Below are 8,536 nucleotides of genomic sequence, written 5' to 3' on the forward strand. Positions count from 1 at the left end.
TCTCTCTCTCTCTCACACACACACACACACACACATACACATACACACACACACACACACACACACACACACACACACAGAGGAGCCTTATTCAACTTTTGATCTGTCTGGGAGTTCTCCATCCCATTTCCCCCTCATTTGTTCCCTTCAACCCCATCATGACCTCTCTCTATTCTTCCCTCACCCCAGTTCTTTCACTTTCTTGTTCATCTTACAGCCTCATTTCTTCTCTTCCTTTTTTCTCTGCTTCATTTCTTTGCTTCCTTTTCCCCCCTCATACCTAAGGTTTGATAAAGGAAGAAGGGTTGACTTCAAACTAAGAACTCCACTGAGTTCTGATACTGAGGTTCTTTGTAAACTTTTGCCAACCCATTTCCTTTCTCTGAGGGTTAGGTTCATTTATCTGTAAAATGAAGGGTTGGAATTTTCAGTTTGGTCTCTCAGACCCTTTCCCCTTGAAATACAAGACCCTAAATGAGTATAATTAAGCCTTTGGTTCAGAGCTGATGGTGAGGGCCTTCAAGTACAATTAAAAAGTGAATGTTTCTTATGGTTATGCCCTTTCTAGGTCGAATGTCTCTCCTTTCCTTTCTCTTTCCTTCCTTCCTTTCTTTCCTCCCTCCCTCCCTCTCTTCCTTCTTCTCTTCCTCCCTTTCCTTCATTACTTCTCTCTCTCTCTCCTCTTTCTTTCTCTTTTCTTTTTTCTTTCATTTCCCCCTCACTCTTTTCTACCTTTACTCATCTCTTGTCTTTCTCCTCTTCTCTTCACTCATTCTCCTCCCCCGCCCCTCCTCTTCTCTTCCCCCCTCCTCTCCCTCTCTACGCGGCTCTCTTCTCTAGCTCCCCGCCCCCAGTCCCAGCTCTGCTTTGGCCCCAGCCCAGTTCCCTGCCTCCGAGGGCCCTCCCCCTTCCCTGATCCTGGCCCCGTTGGCCCCTCCCCACCAGGCCGGCCTGGGAAATGCCTAAGGGGCCCCGTGAGCTGGAGAGGTGAGTGTGTGTGTGTGTATGTGTGTGTGTGTTCGCTCGTTCGCTTGCTCTCTCACTCGCTCGCTTGTCAGCGTCATGTGCCCAGCAGGGCAGCCCCAGACTGGTTCCCGGCGGCCGTATTAAGGTCACACTCTCACCGTGCAGCCCCACACAGCCTAGCCTAGCCCGGCCCGGCGCGGCGCGCCGCGGCGCAGCGCAGCGCTGCCCAGCCCAGCTCAACCCGGCTCAGCCCAGAGCGGCGCATCGCTGCGCAGCGCGGCTCAGTCCTCCCTTAGTCCCCCCCTTCTCCCCCCAGGAGCTTTGATCGCTCCCCTCTGCTCAGCTCAGCTCTGCTTCTCTCCCTTCCCCGAGCCGGCGCCCCGGCGGTGACTCAGAGGTGAGCCCCCTTCCCCGTCCTCTCCCCGAGCTGCCTTTGAACCCCGCGGGAGCACATGGGGAGAAAACTGCACCGGGGCACACCAAGCCTGAGGCACATTTGGGTAGCTAGTGAAAAACGCCTTTCTTCAGGCCCGGTTTAGGGATTTTTTTCCCTTGAAGGGGGGTGGGGTGGGGTGGGGAAGGCTGGGGATGGCTTCTTTGTTTTGGGGAAGCTTCCTGTACCGGGTGTGTGAGTGTGTGTGTGTGTGTGTGTGTGTGTAAGTATGTGTATGTGCATGTGCGTGCGCGCGCGTGCGTGTGCACATACACACATGTGGGTGTCATTGTGCTCCTGGTTGTGCTTGAGAACATGTGGAAGTTGCCGAGAGGCAGCTTTGGACTCAATTTTTAGAGAACTTGTAACATTGAGAGCTAGTGTACTGTGGCCTAGACTCTATCCGCTGGTGGGTAGTGAGTTCCCCATCACTGAAGGTCTTAAAGGAGAGGCTGGCTCGTGCTTTAAACTCTGTGGCCCTTCGGGTCCGTTTCAGCTCTGAGATCGTATGATCCCCTGTGGACAGAGCTGAGTCGTGTATACCATAATTATTGCGCTTTAAGCTTCTCCTTTCTGGGAGAGGGTGCCCACTGTCGCGTGTCTGAGGGTTTTGGTGCCCGGGGGCATAGCCTGGGGGGGTGTAATCCGTGGTAGAGACTGCCGGGGAATCTGGGCTCCTCCTCGGGCCGGTCTTTAAGGGCATGTGTTGGTGCGCACATCCCCGCACATCAGAACTCGCTGGCATGTGGGTGAGCGGGAGTCTGTGTTAGTGCCCACATGGGTGTGGAAGGAGGTTTTCAAAAGACTGTAGGAACAGAAATACGTGGTTCTCAGTTACTCGGGAAGCAGCGGCCTTTCTGGTGGAGGAGCATGCTTGTGGAACAGTGTCTGTTAGTCCCTGCACCTGGGGGAGCTCGGGGGAGGAAGGAGAGACCTGTTGCTTTCCGCCGGGTGTTTAGGTGAAGCCAGGGGGCCACCCACTGTATGTGAATGTTCTCATTTCACAAGCAAAGAGGTGTGAAGGGGAATCTGTGTGGGTGGGGGCAGAGAAGGGCTATCTGAGCCAAATGGAGGTATGTGACTTGAGTCTGTCTCATGTATATCAATGGGAATATATATTGGGGAAGGTGGTTGTTTATTTGGCGTGTGTGTGTGTGGAGTATTTGTGTGTTCTTGTCAGAATTTGTGTGGAAATCTGTATATTCTGGATGAAAATATATAGAGGAGGGTGTATCTGAATATTGCTGAAGAGAGAATTTTGTATTGGGGAATGGTGTTACCTAGCTATAGAGTGGGGAGAGTTTGGATCTATTTGGAGAGTTTGAATCAGTGTGTTGCAGGAGAGAATGTGTCTTGTGTCCGAGGTGTTTATGTGTTCTTATGTTAAAATGCATGTCGGAGGATATTTTGTGTCTGTTGTGATGAGGAGGAGGGTGTATCTTGAGGAAATGAATGCTCCTTGCTGGAGGAAGTATGTGTGGGGATTTTTGTATTTGCATCTGTGCATAACTAGAAATGTATGTATGTACATGGAGGGTATTTATGGGGGAGGGGATGAATGTGGGGCTATCTAAGAAGGGACCTTGTTTGAGTGTGCTCACAGAAAGTTGGAGTTAGGTTTGGAAGAGATAATAATGCTTTGGAGATTAGCTATGGGCTCAGGAACTAATCACTGTCTGCCCCAGACCCTTGTTGTAACTGTGGGCACTGATATTGGATCCTCTGAGTGAGAGATGAAAAGTTCCTGGCTTTGATAGTCACACTTTCCTCTTGTTTCTTTTCTGCTTTCTTCCATCTTTTTCTTTCTGGCTTGGGACAATTCTCTTTACCCCTTGTCTCCCTCTAATCATACTTTATCACAGCTTCATCTTTACCATGACTACTAGAAGTGTCTTTTCCCAAACATCCCTCCCTTTACTTTTCATTTCCCTGCTTCTCCTCTCTTTTGTCCCAGCCCCAGGTGGGGAGAGGTCTGAGAATTAATTGCCCCTGTGGATCATGCTGTTACTGAGAGGTAGCCTGGTTTGGTAGAAAGAACTTTCTGGCTTGGGTGTCAGGGGCTCAGGGAATCACTGATCCCAGCTGCTCTGTTGTGTACTTGCAATGTGGCTTCAGGGATATTATTCCCTGTCTCTAGGCTGTAGTTCTAAAGTTCTGTTATTTTGAGGCAAGGCTTCCCAAATTATTTTTAGTTCTAGACTTTTCAGCAAATCTTCTAGTACACCGTCTTTATCATGAAAGGAAATCGTTTTTAGAGCTTACCATGTGTATGTAAGTAAGAAATAGATTAAAGAGATTAATTAGGTTTTCTTCTCCCGCACCAAATTTTGTAACTTCATTGATTGAGATCAGTTTGGAGTTTGTGGATTATTTCAGTAGGATAATATAGTTACTTGCCAGATAATCCCCTTAGTCCCTTGACAAATTTCTTGTAGTTCTTTGGGAGTCTGCAGACTCAGTTTGAGACCTTAGAAACACTGCCCTTAAAGGTTGGTTTATGGGAAATGTGGAGTAGTGGAAAGAACTCTGGACTTGAGTCAGATATATTATCATTTACTGGTAGGTACAGCCATTTGACTTCCTTTGGGCTTCTCTCATGTATAAAATGAAAGGTTGAGCTCCAGCTCTAGCTTTAAGGTAACCTTCAAACTCTGAAATCCTGTGGTGAGTAGAGAGACTAGAGTCAGTAGATCGTTAACAGACTATAATCAGAGGGAGTGTTTGTGTGTCCTGGAGGAACTTCCAGCCTAGGTGCTCCCTCACTCCTGAGTGTTGCTGCTTACTGACCCACTAATTGTTTCAGGAAACCCCCAGTCCCTTCTAGTCTTTTAGTCAAACCTTACCTCCTCCTTTATACCTTTTTCTTCATCTGCCCTAGCTCTCCAGGTCTGGAAATATGGATCATGATCATATCAACTCTGCCTTTGATGAGGGGTGTCTGCTCATCCTTTACACCCAAGGATCTTGCCAGAAACTTTTTGGACCAAAGAGCCCCTCCTTGGCCATCCCTCGAAGGTGGCACAGTGGGTGGCTCTGGGATTTGGAAACAGGAAAACACTCTGAATTCTGTCATACATTCTCTAGCTGGATAATCCTGGGCAAGTCATGTATCCTGGCTCTCTGTGTCCTCATCTGTAACCTACCTTACTGGATTGTTGTGAAATCCTGATTAGATAACTTATCTAAAGTGCTTTGCAAACCTGAAAGAGTTTTATGTGTGTTAGCTGTTAATATTGGTGCCCCTAGTGCTTCTGATATTGGAGTGTAGTTTCCTTGAAGGCAGGAACAGTCCTTGGTTTTGTATTTATATTCCTGGCACCCAGTGCAGTGCTTGGCACATAATAAACATTAAATAAATGCTTTTTCATTCATGTATTCATCTATCTAGTTAGGCCTCTTTTTTTTTTTTTTAAACAGAGAAATTGAGACCCTAAGAGGAGAAGGGATGCTATAGAATCAGAAGTAAGGAATTTTCTGGGTTCCCAATCATATGTGCTTTCTATACCATACAGCTTCACATAATTCTATGAGTGCAATTTGTTGTTTAATTGTTTTAATTGTGTCTGATTCATTGTGAGACCATTTGGGATTTTCTTGGGAAAGATACTGGAGTGGTTTGCTATTTCCTTCCCCATCTCATTTTACAGATGAGGAAACTGAGGCAAGCAGGATTTAAATGACTTGCCCAATTATCTGAGTCAGTATTTGAATTCAGATCTTATTGACTCTAGGCCTGGTACTTTGTGCCACAGGAGTGCAGTAAAACAGACATTTATTAAGAGCCTTTTTGTGTCAGCACTATGTTGGACAATAGGGAGACAAAGAAAGAAATAAGCTTATGCGAGTATTTAATATGTCTTAGATGCCAAAGGGGTCAGAAAGAGTTGGGAATTAGGACTTCTAATCTCTGGCGTCTTTTCCGTCACCCACTTTTTCCTGCCAGTTAGTGACCCTCTCATGCTTCTTGCTTGGAGAGAAATGAATCGCTTTGCCTAGACATCGGCGATAAGAGCCAGGTCTTTACTTGGCTTCCCTTTCCTGAAGAGAAGAAAGTGTCTGCTGCTCAGGCCCTTGGAGGCATTGTTGGGGAAGTTGGGCTTGGGCCTGAAACTTCTGCCTGAAGAAAATCCACTAATTCCCGGGATCTCGCCTTTGTGTCACACCTTGGCCACCCGTCCTTCTCCCTTTTCACAGGGGAGGCAACAGGGCTGAGACAAAGACGTCTGGGCTGTCCAGGAGGGATGCAGCTGGACATAAGCACGCTCCCTTGTACGCTCCTATAGTTGTCATTTCTGACACAAATGTGCCTACATGCAGTGGGTACCCACTGAGTTGGTCACCTGCTTGGACATGCTATCAACATACATTAAGTGCCTGCGAGGGACTGTTAACCACTAAAGCGTGGGGATTACAGTGACAACACTTCCCACTTTTAAGGACCTCAGTCTAATGGAGGAGACTTCATCTGAACATCTATGTCCACACAGGACACAGTGCACTCACATGCATTCATGTACACACAGACCTGTACACATGGACCCCGGCACTCACATTTACATACAGATCCATCAAGTGATACCCAGACACTGCCCCGCCACACACATACAGATGTTTATTCCTATCATGTGTCTTGTGTATGTAAGCAAAAGAAGTAGATAGTCACAGATAGGCAACAAACAAGAGCCCTCTCACATACATCCCCCATGTACATACGGTCCCCTACGTACATACGGTCCCCTACGTATATATATCCCCCATGTACATATGGTCTCCTACATACATACGGTCCTCTACGTACATATGGTCCCCTGTGTACAAACGGTCCCCCACGTATATACGGCCCCCCACGTATATACGGTCCCCCATGTACATACGATCCCCTATGTACATACGGTCCCCCACGTACATACGGTCCCCCATGTACATACATCCCCCATGTACATATGGTCCAGTCCCCCACGTACATATGGTCCCCCATGTACATATAGTCCCCTATTTACATACATCCCCCACGTACATACAGTGCTTCTCTTGCCCCTTGTATAAATAAAAATGCATTTAGGAGACACCCAAAGCAGACGTGCCCGTGTGTATATAACGCCCCTTCTCCTCACTTGTGTTTATCCACACACTTATGTTCAGAGAACACACACGGGTACACACACACTGGGTGGTTAGGTGTCTGCAGCTGTCTCCTTGCCCACAACCCCTGTTTCTCTCTCAGAAGGGGGGAGACTGAAGTGCTGTTGGCCCTGAGAAGAGGTGGGGGGAATTTCCCCAGTGGCGGTGTGGGGGCGGGGACCCTTGACACTAAGATTCCTTCTATCTCTGGGGATCTGTGAGCCCCAAGTTGGGCGGCAGGCCAGAACTGGGAAAGTCTGGCAGCAGCCTCCCCTTATCTGCTTGGGTGGGGGGGATGTGGGAAGGTGTTTCTGACAGCTGCCCCACGGCGTCATATCCTTCCTTCTTGACTGTTCTACCCTGACCTTCCTGGGTCAGCCGGCTGACTCTGTAACACCGGAAAGTGTGGCTAAGAAACCCCAGCCGGGGCCCCCCTGGGCTCTGGTGGCTTTGGGGCACAGGTCACCTCATGACCTCCTTCCTCATGGCTGTGTGCGTATCAGCGCTCCTGGGTCAGAATGAGGCGGAGACAACCCTCTCAATGTGTTCCAAAACACTATTATCTCATTTGTTCTTTACTAGGGATCCTGCTAAGATAGGGAGGGGGGCGGTGTGAGCGGGGATCATAGGATCCTAGCAGCTAAAACTGGAAATGGCCTTGGAGAGCATCTGGCCCAATCCCCTTCGTTTGGAGATGAGGAAACAGACCCAGAGAAGGGAAAGGAGGGTTGCCAAGGTCATGCAGGGGATAAGAAGCAGGCAGGTTTGGACACCAGTCATGGGCTTTCTCATGGTACCACAGCTTCTCATGAGCCACATTTCACACTGGGGCCCTGAGTGGACATGTGGGCAGCTGTGGGAGACAATGGACAGAGCACTGGGCCTAAAGTCAGGAGCCCTGAGTTAGAATCTGACTTTCAGACACTTAACTAGCTATGTGACCCTGGACAAGTCATTGAACCCTGCCTCAGTTTCCTCATCTGTAAAATGAGCTGAGAAGGAAATGGCCAGGGATTCAGGCATCTCTTCCAAGAACACCCCAAACAGGGTCATGAAGAGTTGGACATGGCAGAAATGACTCAATAAAAGCACATGGGGCATGTTTGTAGTGGCAGCTAGTCTGAAGCTAGAACCGAGTTCTCTTGGTTCTTTAGTCCCATGAGACAGTGTGGTGTGGTAAGAGGGACATTTGAGTGTGGACATCCAGATCTCTGGTCCGTATCCTTGGCTCTGCCCCTGGGTTTGGCCAAGGGCTAGTTTTGTCATCTGTAAAATGAGAGGAGTAGCCTTCTTGTCTCGGGGAGTCTCACAGCCCTCGCATCCTCTGGTTTATGTGCGGAGATCCCCTCTAGCTCTCCAGGGTTGCATTTTGGCCCTGGCACTCAGTGGTTGGAGCATGGGACTGATTTGATCCCCCGTGATTTTAGCGGCTCGGTCACTGGCTGAGCCCTAGTGCTAGCAGCTCTCTTGCAGTTCTGTGCTCCAGGACATTAGGAGACTCCTTGGCAAGACTGTGAGAAAACTATCCCACCATCCTGCTGCAGGCGACATAGCTCAGAGCCCCCATGGTCTTCCACGCCGTTGTTATTTCACAGCAGGAGCGATGACAAGGTTGATTCAGAATAATGGACTAAAAGTGTATTTTTGTCCCTTTTTTGCCCAGAAGTTGCTGGCCTCTGAACAGCCCGGGATTTATGGAGACGCCCGTGGGGAGCAGCTTTGAATACTGCCACGCGCAACATCGCGCCCGCCGGTGAGGAGGCGCTTGCGCCCGGCTGTCACCATTCAAGACTCCTGCGAATGGCTCCCAACGCCCGGCATCCGCCCGTGGCTGTCCCTGCTGCCTGAGCCCCCTGCTGCTCCCAAGGACTCCCCGTACCCCGATGGGGTAACGTGACCCAGGACGCCGTCACTGCCCCGAACTTTTCAGTATCTACAGAGGCCTTCTCTCCCCAGTCGAGTTCAGTTTTACGTTGCTTCTGTTCCTTGGGGTTTTTTTTTTTTTTTAATTTTGAT

The 8,536-nt window shown here is 49.0% G+C and overlaps 1 long non-coding RNA gene across 1 annotated transcript; it reads left to right on the forward strand.

Annotated features, from left to right (window-relative positions):
• The first annotated feature begins 1,005 nt into the window (after positions 1 to 1,005).
• On the forward strand, positions 1,006 to 4,778 carry LOC127544502 (uncharacterized). Its single transcript, XR_007949458.1, has 2 exons — positions 1,006 to 1,363; positions 4,278 to 4,778. It is a non-coding gene; the product is annotated as an uncharacterized LOC127544502 (long non-coding RNA).
• Positions 4,779 to 8,536: the final 3,758 nt, after the last annotated feature.

The sequence above is a fragment of the Antechinus flavipes genome, chromosome 1 (assembly GCF_016432865.1).
Source record: "Antechinus flavipes isolate AdamAnt ecotype Samford, QLD, Australia chromosome 1, AdamAnt_v2, whole genome shotgun sequence".
Taxonomy (NCBI): domain Eukaryota; kingdom Metazoa; phylum Chordata; class Mammalia; order Dasyuromorphia; family Dasyuridae; genus Antechinus; species Antechinus flavipes.